Here is a 13136-nt window from a genome sequence, read left to right on the forward strand (position 1 = left end):
AACGTGGGAAACAGTGCTTCGTAGCCACCCTCAGTACCCTGCATGGGTGGGATTTAGGGCTTAGTCCTCATACCTGTGGGACTTGGCTATCACGTGTGGGAACCGGCAAGCACTTTAAGCACCGCAGCTATGTGCAGCACGGATGATAAGTCACGGCATTCTGCTGCCTACGCTCGCTGCCCAGACAGTTGATAATGTAAGCTGAAATGGACGTGCCAGGCCATGAGCAACGCACGTAATGTGCCAGCCATTCAATTGTCTCTGCTGTAGGAGCAATAACCTCTGGCAGAGAGAAAGGACAGGCAGCTGGGGATGATAACCTTTCAAATTACTCTAACATGCACTTGGAAAGCCTATAAATCTGAATCCCCAAAAACAAATTCTCTGCCATGAAGAATAACTGCAAGTTCATAACAGAGTTTTTTTTCTGTATTGCAGACAGCCAAAGGCAGACAGATCACTCATTTTTTATAGAGGGACAATCCAACCTTTGGACCTGTGGCTTATAAATTGATAGTGGTCACTGTTAGGACCACTGAATATGGTGGCGATTTATGGATCATAATCCTCTCCACAGGCAGAGGACACATTCAGTATTATGTGCCATGGGCTGGGCACATATTTCCTTTAAGTCAAACCAACTCCTAGTTCTCCCTTCTCTCATCTTCACTCTTTTGGGCTGGAACAATTGAACTCCCTGCTCTGTAGTCCAGTGAATGGCTTTTTGTTACTCTAAGTAAGACAGACGCCTGATTTCTGTCTGGATGAGGAATTCTACTCTGGAAATATTTCCAGAATAATGTGCTTTAATTGAGGGGTAGAGCTATTTGACTGCATTTTGACTTCACAAAATCTGAGGTTGGTTTTGTATGAATTAGAAATATTTTATTCTCTGCATATGCTGTGTATATAGGTACACCTATATCTATAAAAATGCATTGTGAGGCCCTGAAATGGTGTCCCTTAATATAGTTTAACATCTCTTACCAAGATGCAGCGGTCTCCTGAAAGCAGTTATCAGTGACTCTTTAAATTGTTGTTCCTACTCTTTCAGCCCGGCAATAAAAAGGTGAACATAGTGTAACTGGTACAGTTCAAGAAACAGAGGCACAGCATAACCCCATATAGGTGAATTACTAAATTATATTAAGTAATCATGCAAAATTATTACTCTTTATTTTATTTTATTGTTCCTTAACATTAATGGTACTAATTTCCAGATATATTCTCCCTGTAAATCAGTGCAAAGATCTCCAAGAACTGAAATTTCCTTTGGGATAAGGCCCGAAGAAGCTGTTCTTTAACATTCTCCATGCAATCTACTACAATAGCAGAGGTCTTACTTTAGGGCTCATTCAAGAAATCAGAAATACCAGTGTTTTATAGTTTGCTTCATAGCTATGAAATGTTAAAAGTAGTGTGGAATTGAATGGTGACTTGAAAAAACACACCTCTTTTAAAAAGAATAATAAAGTAAAGTGAAGGCATTACTATTCAAGCAGCAGTTCTATTATTTTCCAGCTACAGCATACCACATACAGACAGAATGAATATACAGTATGGTTTTGTATTTAATGAACTCTTTGAGTCATAAGTTTAGGAAATTTGGGTTCATTTATGTTGTTTGCATTCCATTCTATTTATAATTCATTCTAGTGTCAGAAAAATGTCCATCTTGGTTTCCCTTGAAATTACTAATTTCTTTTGAGGTTTTATCATATTTTCGTACGATCGTTTTTTATGAAGCCACCACTATCTCCTGACTTGTCTTTTCTGGTATCTAAAGCATTTTTGTGATGAAAGACCTGTTAAATGAATTGCATGACAAACAAAGTTAAGCCAGTGGGAGTTCACTCTGAATATAGGCTACTAGACAGGCAATTACAATGCTATGCTTAACAGTTATCATCTATTTGATTTTGTTTTTTCCTGTGCAAAAATGAACTAAGCTGTTGTCATTCTTCTGAGGGTAATTTTGATTTTGATTGGAATCATTGTTCTCAGACACCATAAAGTGCAATAAACACTTCTGATATGTTGCCCACTCTGGGGGAATTGTTTCTGTCTCTATTTTTATAGATGTTGATCACCTCCATATAACAAAGAGATATAAAGTACTGCCAAATATCCCTGTTTCTGAAAAGGATAAAAATGATCTTGTTGAGTCCATAAGCAAAGCCTAGCCTCCAGCAAGCATAATGTTTCCCAAAGGCTGGAAGGACAAGCACAAATATAAAAGAAATAATCATATCCCACATATCTCACTGCTGGTAGCTACAAGCATCAGTTCGAACCTATTTCAAATGTCCATGTTCACAGACATTTCTTGGGGAGGTATGAGGTGCAAGTGTGGTGCAGGTCTGTGTAAATGCAGAGAATCTCTACTATCAACATTTATCTCAGTGTATGTCTACTTTAGTAGCCAGCATCATTGCTGAAACAAACTACAAATATTACTGTCTTCAATGGGATACATTGCAATTGGGAGGATGACCCTCATAAGGGAAGAGTTATAGAACAGGGGATAAGGTGTTATCCCAAAAGCATGGCTTACAAATGCTCAGTGTCCAAGAATAAAGCAGACTTCACGACCACCAAGAGCCTGAGGAGCAGCCAGGAGTCCTCGTTCAAAGGAGGACTAGTGCACTGCGCAGCAGTTTGTAGAACATTTATTTCACAGATGATGCTAAAGGCATCCTGAAAGAGGAATCTGGGAAATGGCCCAACTGAATGGTTAATGCCTTTCAAACTGCTGACAGGAGAACCGCTGCCCAGAAGCAGCTGTGTGCAGCAGCAGCAGACTGGTAGCTTTCCTGGTGTATTGAATAGGGGCTGTTCCACAAGAGAAAACTGGGCTTCTTGAGAGTCCTAAAAATCCTGGCCCAGCACAGGTGCAGTGAACTTCTTTGACAAGATATATCAGAGGGGTCTCTCAGTTTGTCTGGTCTATGCTGCAGTGCAGTCTTGACAGAGTCTTCATATTTTAATGTGAAAACTGCACTCTGCAGTAATTTGGGAAGATGGTTTTAAATTGTGCCATTTTCTGTCAGTGAAGTATTTACAGATGGCTTACAAAATATGCTCACTGACATATTTCAGATGTGTCTACTGCGTGTTAATAAACATGCTGTAGCTGCTGCATAAATTATTAGAAATAAATTGCTTTCTTCTAAAGTCAGAAAAATTAATATCACAGTAAAGTTACTAGAAAGAGCAATGAAAGATTATTAAGAGAGAAAGATTTTTGTACAATATTATAATTATAAGCTGAATTTTCAGAAGTTTCTAATTTAGGAGTAAAAATTTTGTTCTAGGTTTAAAAAAATCTCAGCACTGGTGTAAATTCTGTCTACATAATTGAGTCTAATTTTGCAAAGTAAAGAATTTTTTTTTAAAGTCCAGCTCAGATTGTAAACTTAGAAAGGTCTTGAATCAAGACAGCACCTGAATGTAAAAGATATATAAAATATAAAATAATTCTTAGTCAGGGCAGCATTTCTCTGCATTTAATTAGTATGCCTAACAGGGCTATTTTCTTCAACTGGATTAAAGCTACCATGCACAATATTGCCAATCCCATCTTCAAAATTAATGCAGTTGGAAAAACATCAGACTTGTTTAAAAGTTATAAGATTTTAAGCCTTGCATTTTTTATTTACTTTCTATTTCACTCTTTAGGCTACATTTCTGAAGCAGCTTCAAACCTTTCTGTGATATCAAAAGGGCTCAAAATGTACTAAAAAAATGTATATTCCTCTGCAATTTCTTGCTGCTAGCATCTGAGCCTTCAAGAGAAAACATTAACAGTTGTGATACTTGCAATAACATCACAAGAATTGGCAAAGCCAGCCTCTGTCTAAATTTCAGCTTTTCATATTTCAACTTTTCCCCCTCAGTCTAAAGGCAAAAAGAACTGGGAAAGCCAATACACAACCATTTCATGTATGTGCATGTATGTAACCTGGCTATCTCATAGGGTTTGCTTCTGAACACTCTCAGCAATCACAGCTGGCTTGGCTAATGGTCCTTTGTAACAGAACTATTTATTTCCCTCCCTATATCCAGAAAAGTTAATTTTAGAGGCATCTTTTCTTTCTTTTTCCAAGATGCATAGAGTATCTTACCTTATGAGGGAAGTAAATCAGCTGTAAAGATGTATGTCATGTTATGGCTCTTGTGAAAAACTGCACTGTTTGAAAAACCCCTCTATATTTCTTCAGTCATTTAAAGATAAAACAAGAATGATAAAAGACAGTAGTAGTAGAGAAGAAGACAGAAAGAAATCAAAAGAAGGAACATGGGGATGACTGTACAATGGATATATATTGACAGACTGAGAAAATTGAGGCTCCGGGCTCATGCAGAGAGAAGAAAATGGAGAAACAAGGTTCAGACTGATTGTAAGGATAATATGGCTTTACTGATCTTCCCTTAGGTTTGAAGCTGGGATTGCCACTGTGGACTGAATCAAGATTAGATAAGGGAACAGAGAGATTTAAGAAACTCACTGATACCCTGTATGACCTACTGAGTCTGTGAGTAGGTGCTACCCAAGAGCCAGCCACCTCCCTCGCATGGTGTCATCAAGGATGTAAATGCATGTGCTCTCGACAGCTTCGTAACGCGCTGTGTCAGCACTGCTGGGGATATAAAAGCTGGAGAAAGCTCAGAAAGTGTGAGGGGTAGATGTTCACCACTTGACTTCAGTAAGCTAACTCAGGCCTCTGCAACGATGGTTTCAGGGATGCAGCCGCTGCTATGGATACTGTCAGCCATACCTAAGAGTCTCAAGGTCAGTGAGCCTTCAAGGGTGATTTAAATACTGGATGCTACTGAATTTTCTCCTGGGGAATACCAAAAGGGGTATTTGTCAGTGCTGATCCCAAGGGCGTTTGTGAGGAAAGAATGTGAGGGATGAAGATTTTGGCCTCTACAGTACTAGAGGTGCTGCTATCTTGCCTCTGTATTTGTTCCTAGACAGCTTAACGTATTCTCTCTCATGTTTCATGGCAATGCCATGATTTATTTGGCCTGATGGCAGAGGAAGATTTATTATTTTATTTCTGGAACATCTAGTGCAGAAAAAGCACTGAAAACAGAATGGAGGAGTTAAGTGGTGCATCCCAGCAGCCTCTTGAAACTGAAAACAGGTGTGTAGAATGGCTGCAAGTCGCTTCAGCCAAGTTCACTGCAAGATGTAGGGAGTGCTGTGGGAGTGGGGTGAGCTGTTTAGCCTGGTTTTAGAGAACACTGGCCTTCAAATTTTGATTCCTTACTTCATGCTGGGTAGTGAGCCCTCCCTGCTAGCAGTGGGAAATGTCAAGCAACGGAGATCAATCAGGCATGATCAGAATTATGATTTGATTGTCCAGGGACAATGTCAGCGATGCATTATAAGAACCTGTCAAACAAGAAAACAAAAAAGTTTCTGCCTTGAAGGATTGTTTCTCAACAATATCCAGCTCATCTGATCCCAGATTTCAACAGTAACACATCCTAATATGCCCTGCAGACAGCCACTACATTACACAATGTTTGAAATAAGAGGTGGATTTTAGAGCACCTTTACACAGAAACAAATTCCCATCCTTAATTATAGCAAAGCTTTTTTTTTTTTCTATTTTTTTTCTTCTATGTGTGGCTACAATAGACCAAGCTAAGTTAAGGCTGATGCAAGCTACAGTAAATGAAATTTAAATGTAGTAAGAGAATAACTGGTTCTCATTCTTACTATTGCTGTTATATCTAGGCACATACAGACTGTAAATTATATGCAGAGCAAATTGCCATCCATTAATTCAAATGCCAGGTAACCAGTCTGTGAGATTTCCCCCTCCCCACCTTGATTAGCTATTTACTCCCCTACTCTCCAGGGGGAAAAAAAAAAAAAAAAAAAAAAAAAAAGAATAGGTACTCTGTTTCAATCTTTTGCTCAAATACAGCACATTTTCAGGGGACATGATTTGGCATTCTTCTCTCTGCATCGTGACACAGCAAATAGATATCAAACCCACAACCTGATAATTGTCTGGAGATGGTGTGATACCTGATGAATATAAATAAGTAGCCATAAGCACGCCTTGGAACAGCTAGCAATGTATACAATAACTCTTTTGTCAGTATTTTCTGCAACATAAAACCACAGTGAAAAGCGAAGAAGCACTTTGCTGTGCAAGGTATTTAGAACAAGGTGGACAGTGAAAGGAAAACAAAAACCTTGCAGCTCCTTGGAGAGCAAGGAGGTGGTTGGTGACAGCCAACATGACTTCACCAAGGGCAGATCTTGCCTGATCAACTTGGTGGCCTTCTATGACGGGGTGACAGCATCGGTGGACAAGGGACGAGCAACAGATATCATCTACCTGGACTTGTGCAAAGCTTTTGACACTGTCCCGCATGACATCCTTCTCTCTAAACTAGAGAGGCACGGGTTTGATGGATGGACCACTCGGTGGATAAGGAGTTGGCTGGATGGCCGTACTCAGAGAGTGGTGGTCAACGGCTCAATGTCCAAGTGGAGACCAGTCACGAGTGGCATCCCTCAGTGGTCTGTGTTGGGCCCGGCCCCGTTCAACATCTTTGTCAGCAACATGGACAGTGGGATAGAGTGCACCCTCAGCAAGTTTGCCGATGACACCAAGCTGTGTGGTGTCGTCAGCACGCTGGAAGGGAGGGATGCCATCCAGAGGGACCTTGACAAGCTGGAGAGGTGGGCCCGTGCCAACCTCATGAAGTTCAACCAGGCCAAGTGCAAGGTCCTGCACCTGGGTCATGGCAATCCCAGGCACAAATACAGGCTGGGTGGAGAATGGATTGAGAGCAGCCCTGAGGAGAAGGACTTGGGAGCGCTGGTGGATGAGAAGCTCAACATGAGCAGGCAATGTGCCCTTGTGGCCCAGAAGGCCAACCGCATCCTGGGTTGCATCAAGAGGAGCGTGGCCAGCAGGTCAAGGGAAGTGATTCTCCCCCTCTACTCTGCCCTGGTGAGACCCCAGCTGGAGTACTGTGTCCAGTTCTGGATCCCCCAACACAAGAAGGACATGGACCAGTTGGAGAAGGTCCAGAGGAGGGCCACAAAGATGATAAAAGGGCTGGAGCACCATTCCTATGAGGACAGGCTGAGAGAGTTGGGGCTGTTCAGCCTGGAGAAGAGGAGGCTCCAGGGAGACCTGATAGCAGTCTTCCAATACCTCAAGGGGGCCTACAAGAAAGATGGGGAGAGGCTGTTCAGTAGGGCCTGTTGTGATAGGACGAGGGGTAATGGTTTTAAGACAGAGGGAGGTAGATTTAGATTGGATATTAGGAAAAAATTTTTTACAATGAGGGTTGTAGAACACTGGAACAGGTTGCCCAGAGAGGTGGTGGATGCCCCATCCCTGGAAATGTTCAAGTCCAGGTTGGATGGGGCTCTGAGCAACCTGATCTAGTCGGGGATGTCCCTGCTCCTTGCAGGGGGGTTGGACTAGATGACCTTTGAAGGTCCCTTCCAACTCTAACCATTCTATGATTCTATGATTTTATGATTCTAAGACTGGGTAAGAAGAAGCTGCAATGTTCAATTCTCATGAAATCCTCAAAGTGAGAGGGAATCTTTGCCGAAAGGGATGATTCCCGCCTGAACTGTGCCCTTGCAAGGGGGAGCAGCTGCAAGATGCTCCCAGAGGAGAGGATGTGGTATGCCACCAGCTCTGCCCGCTACGCGCCTGGCTCCTCACTGCCCTGCAGCTGGCACCACGCAGCCACCAAGTTCGGTGCAGACAGACCCCGCTTTGGATGGTGTATATCAAGCTGGACAGACAGACCTCAGACAAATCCTGCTCCTCTTGGCGTGTGATATAAGAAGCTTTGATAAGTCAGGGAAAGGACCGACTCGGAGGATGAGGGGGTTATACAGCCTCCAGGAATTCAAATCCTTCTTTAGTTATTTAGGCCCAGCTTTCGATACCTTTATTAGAGGAACTCCTCATTATTTGCTCACCATGCAAAGTACAACAGTCATACCATCAGAAAACCTGGGAACAGAATTCACCTGTATAAATTGGACTCTGATCCAGAAATGTTAATGATGGTAGCAGAACAAAGCCTTAAAAATGCATTCATTAAAAATAAAATTTGTTTTGTGCCTGCCTAACTCATTCTCTTTGCTCAACATACCTCTTATTTGACTGGATTTACATCCCTTTTAAGATCTATAAATTTATATGAAAGATCCATATCTGCTCAACGCTGTTTGTTTATCTCCTTTCATTTTTGCAGAGACTCATATTTTCCTTAACCCCACTGAAAAAAATGACATGGTCAAAACAATAAAAAAAAAAAATCCCTGCCATTGATAATTACCATAGAGTTCTTTCAGTTGAGAAATATCCTGCACCATTTACTGCCTACTGAGATGCAATCAAAATTAAATGGGTGGAAATAACTCAGAAATGGCAGTTTTAAGCTCCAGCAAAACAGCACAGGGTCTTATTTTCATGACAACACAGAAAATGGCCTTCTGGGTCAAACTCATCGTCCATTTCGTCTCCCACAGTGGCAATACAAAACGCCGTTTGGGGATGACTCACGGTCCTGCCTGTCTGCAGTCCATCCCCCTCACATTCCTCCAACACCCACCACCACACTGAGGGTGTCAGTGAGCACATACCTGCCCTCTTCCTTCCAGTATCTGTTTATGGACCAGCTGTCCTATAATTTGGTTGCTTTCATCTTTTTTAACTTGCCAGTACTGTGGGTCTCCACAGCCTTCTGTAAGAGCAGATTCCAGAAGGCAGAGCAGGTAAACCTGTGGTATTAAAAAAAGGACTTCCTTTTTAGGTTTTAAACTGCTCTCCAACTAGTTTCAGTGAGTGCCTATAGGACACTGTGGGATTTGGCAAATAACAATTCTGCATTCGCTTTATTCACTGCCTTCACATTTTTATAAACCCTGACCATATCCCACTCAGCCTGGGGAGGGATAAGATAATGAAAAGTCCCAGCCTTTTCTGATTCCCTGTAAGAGCAACTGCTCCAACCTTTTAATCATCTTAGTTGCTTTTCTCTGCATTTTCCCTAAGTTCCCTACATCCTTCTTAAAATGTGGAAATAGGATTGTACACAGTGTTCAAAATGTGGGTGCACCAAGGTTTTATATTTTCTTGTTTGTTCTTACTATCCTTTCTGAGAACACCCAAAACTTTATTGGCATTTTTGGCTGCTGTTCCATTTTGAGCAGATGAGTTAGGAGGCCCCCAGGTCTCTTTCCTGAACTGCAGCTGCCAGATTTGAGTTCAGCACTCTGTAAGCATGGCTTAGATTATTCTCCCTATATCTACACAGGAACTCATCTGCAGCTTCTTACTGCACTCGTTCATCTATGCATTGCTTTTCTAAGGCTCCTTGCCATGTGCAGGTGTGTCATTTGACTTCTTGAAGGAGTTCAGTATCATCTGCAAACTGAGACATATTTCTGTACCCCTTCCTTTGGCAGATCATTGATGAAGATCTTAAATAAAACTAATTTCCTAAGAGATTCCACTGCTGACTTTTCATCCTGAAAACTGACAATGAATCCCTTCGCTCCCTACCCTGTAGGCAGCTTTCAATTCCTATAAGCATCAGTCCCATGGCAATTTTTTTTCTCCAGTAGTGTTCTGCTAGGCGTCTTGTCAAGGGTTTGTCGAAAACCTGAACAAAAATATATCTTTGATATATAGATACCTTGTACAACTTCAGAAAGCCAGTGAGGCAGGATTTCCCTTTACAGGATTTACTTAGTCCAGTGAAGGCCACCACTTGTATGTAGAAGTGGCAGTAAACCCTGTCCAGACAATTGAGTGCTAATCCACGTGTCGGCTGCCAGGAGCTGTTTTTGAGCAGCAGGAAGGTGAGAGGGGCAGCTCCTTTCTATATTGACTCAGTCCTTTTGTGCCTGTCTAGAGTGGAAAAGCTTAGGCTAAAAGAGTCTGAGGGAAGTGATGGTACAGAATCTGCAACAAATCAAAATAGAAAGTCCAGTGCCTGCAGAAGCCTTCTCAGTGTGGAAACCTTCTCCTCTAGAGGCTCCAGGCTAGCTAGCTATTAAGGATCTCCAATTCTGAACAACAGCCACAAGGTCAATGTAATGATTTCCAAAAGAGAAGGTAAGTTTGGAGTGGATGATTCTGCCCCTCTGAATGTCTGGAAAGAAGCAGAAGACTTACAGGCTTGCTCCACAGAGCTTCTGGAGTGGCCCCTCTGGAGCTATTTCTGCAATCCCAGGTAACGGGTCCTCGTACATTCAGTTTCACTGATCTCTTTTTGACTGATTTTCTGCAGGAGAGGAGGCCATCCATTGAATGCAAACAGCAGAGCAGCTGCAGGCTGTTGTCAGCCAAGAAGGTGAGTCTGGATCTCAACACTTCCCCCAGAATGAGCACCTGTTTTAAGCTGTGGGGCATGCAGTGAAGTACTTCCCAACACTTAAGTCAAGTCCTCTTTCCTTAAAATAAATGTGGGTAGCAGGATCCAAGTCTTGATTTTAAATTGTCCTTTTTTTTGCACCACCATCCCAATACTTTCTGAAGTATAATGCATTAATACGGTATAAACTTTCAGGAAAAGAAATTGGATTAGATCTGAAACCAATTAACAGTCCACCAACGTAGTATTGGCAGGTTTATTCGTACGGCATCAGAAGTTTGTGGGGTGAGCTCACCTAGGATTAACAACATAATAATAATTGAAAGTCTGGGAAGTGTAAAGCTCCCACAAACCTGGTTTTTAAGTTTGCATCTTTCTTCTCCCCATCATTATGGTTGGTATTATTCATTAATTTCATGAAACATTAAAGGTTTTACCAACATGAACCCTCTTCAGTATAAATGGATATCTTCCACAGAAAGGCACAATGCAGATTCTTGTTCTATCTATAAATTAATGATTATATTTGATGTGGGAATTACTACAAAATAATGTTTAATACTATAGTACACTATGTCCCTCCATTACTACATTGTTCTACTGAGCTTATCATGCAAAAAGTCAGAGAACTTAGTGTGTCATCTATATTAAAAATACATTTTTCTTAACTAAAAGTGTTCTTTCTATTTTCCTGTGTAAAAATTCATAAAGAAGCATAACCAACAAAGGGAGTATTTTTCACCAGTAAATATTAGTACAATATTGCAATAGTAAACTATTGTAGGTTTCCTTGACAATCAAACTCAATTGGACACCTCCAAATAAAGGTTGGTACAGGACACACACATTCAGTAACAGGGGGAGAGGTGATGGATTGTGGATGCTGTGAGCCACTGCTGTAGGAGAGGCTGAAGCCGCGACTTATTTTGCCTAAAGAGAAGTCTGAGCGTGGTGAAGCGCTTTTGCCTTCAAGCTCATTGATTCGCTGCCTTGTATTGCAAAGTGTCTCTGCAAAAGAATATTTGATGCTTAGGGTTCTTTCCAAAAATAACATGTTTTCACTGCAATAAAGGTGAAGAGGAGAAACAGGAGGGTACATTTCAGCTAGATTTAAGGATTCCTAAGAGAAACAAGTGCCAGGCTGGTAGCTCCTGGAGGCAGCCTAGAGCAACTACCTTCGCTATCTAAAAGTCCTGCTCTCCCTTGTTCAAACCTGGTATCAATTTTGCCTCTGTTTTCAGTGTGAACAGAATAACACCTTTCACTCTGCTGTCCTTAGGAGCTGAGTTTTGCTTAGCAGCCCTTAACATTTCAAGCAGCAAGCTGTAGGCCCTAGGCCTCCAGGAACAGGGTACTTAAAATGCTAGACAACTCCAAAAGAGCAAGTAAATAGTTTGCAAGTAGAGTCAAGCTTCTTTTTACACTGCTGATTTTTCTGTAATTTTAGAGTATACGATCACAAGCTGGCCTGAAAATACAGCGCAGAAGTTCCCAATAGCAATTCCCACTTATTCTTGGACTTGTGCAGAGGCCAGGCAGACTCACACTCATTTTTAACCTAGCAAATACTTTTTTGTGCTATGTTCTCCATGCTTCATAGTCTGACTCGCATTTGTAAGATCCAAGGGAATGAGGTAAGCTATTGAAGAAAATCCATTCTGGGGAAAAACAACCCCTTGATATACAGAATAGACTGGATTTTTGACTGTTCTGCTCAGTTGCTGAATGGTCAGAAATAATACTTACCTGAGAAACTATCAAGTGCAAGCCTCTGCCAGAGTACAATAAATTTAAAACTGTGAGGTTAGGATTTTCAGTGGTGGCTGAGAAGACAGATACCCAATTCCTTAGGTTTAAGGGAAAGCTAATTTCATTCAGAAACCTGTTTGTAGGTTAGGGTGTAACGGTCATGCTAATGCTTTGATGCACAGTAAAAAATAAAATATTCCGGACTCTTTGGAGAAAAAATAAAGTTATTTTGTTCAATGATTCTGCCTTTTGTCTCTGACAAGACAAATCAGTTAAGGAATTGATTTTTTTCAGAATGCATGATTTCTTTAAGATGTCATAAGGTGGTAGAAAATACAGCAAAAGTTACCCAAGAATTTATCTTAATTCCTGTTAGTGATATTCACTACTTTCCCACTAAGTAGGCCAGATATATTTGCACTATAAAGAATGGGACTATGATGCTAAAACCACGCAAAACTACATGGCAATTTGTCTTTGCTGAGGAGAGAAATGAGATGGTAAAGAAGCAATGTCCCAAATTCTGCTCTCAAATTTTGTAGTGAGGCAAAGGTAAAGAAAAACATAAAGAAGACCTCTTTTCTTCTCACACACAGACATTAACACCATTTCCTTATTTTCTGATGGTGAACAAAACGCTCTATTAGAAGAGAGAAGAGTGCATCTGATATCCCCAAGAGGGGAGATCAACAGCAGAAACAGAGATGTATGGAAACTTGTGGGTAAGATGAGGTTGGGAAGAAGATAATAAGAATGAAAGAAGGTAGAAATAGATGGGGGTGCCCTGACTGGCAGGAATCAATGCTGGAATCATGGGAACAGGCTGAATTGGTGAGAGCCACAGACTAGAATTTTTGCAAATAATAGAAAAAAACAAATAGAGCTAGGATGAAACAGGATACGTGGAGATATATAGAAGCCGAGTGGTCTCTAATCACCCAACAAAACTCTGCTACAGAATCTGTAGAGAAATCTACTTTTCTTGAATCTTCTCACTGGAAACT

The sequence above is a fragment of the Chlamydotis macqueenii genome, chromosome 4 (genome assembly GCF_036417535.1).
Source record: "Chlamydotis macqueenii isolate bChlMac1 chromosome 4, bChlMac1.mat, whole genome shotgun sequence".
Lineage (NCBI taxonomy): Eukaryota > Metazoa > Chordata > Aves > Otidiformes > Otididae > Chlamydotis > Chlamydotis macqueenii.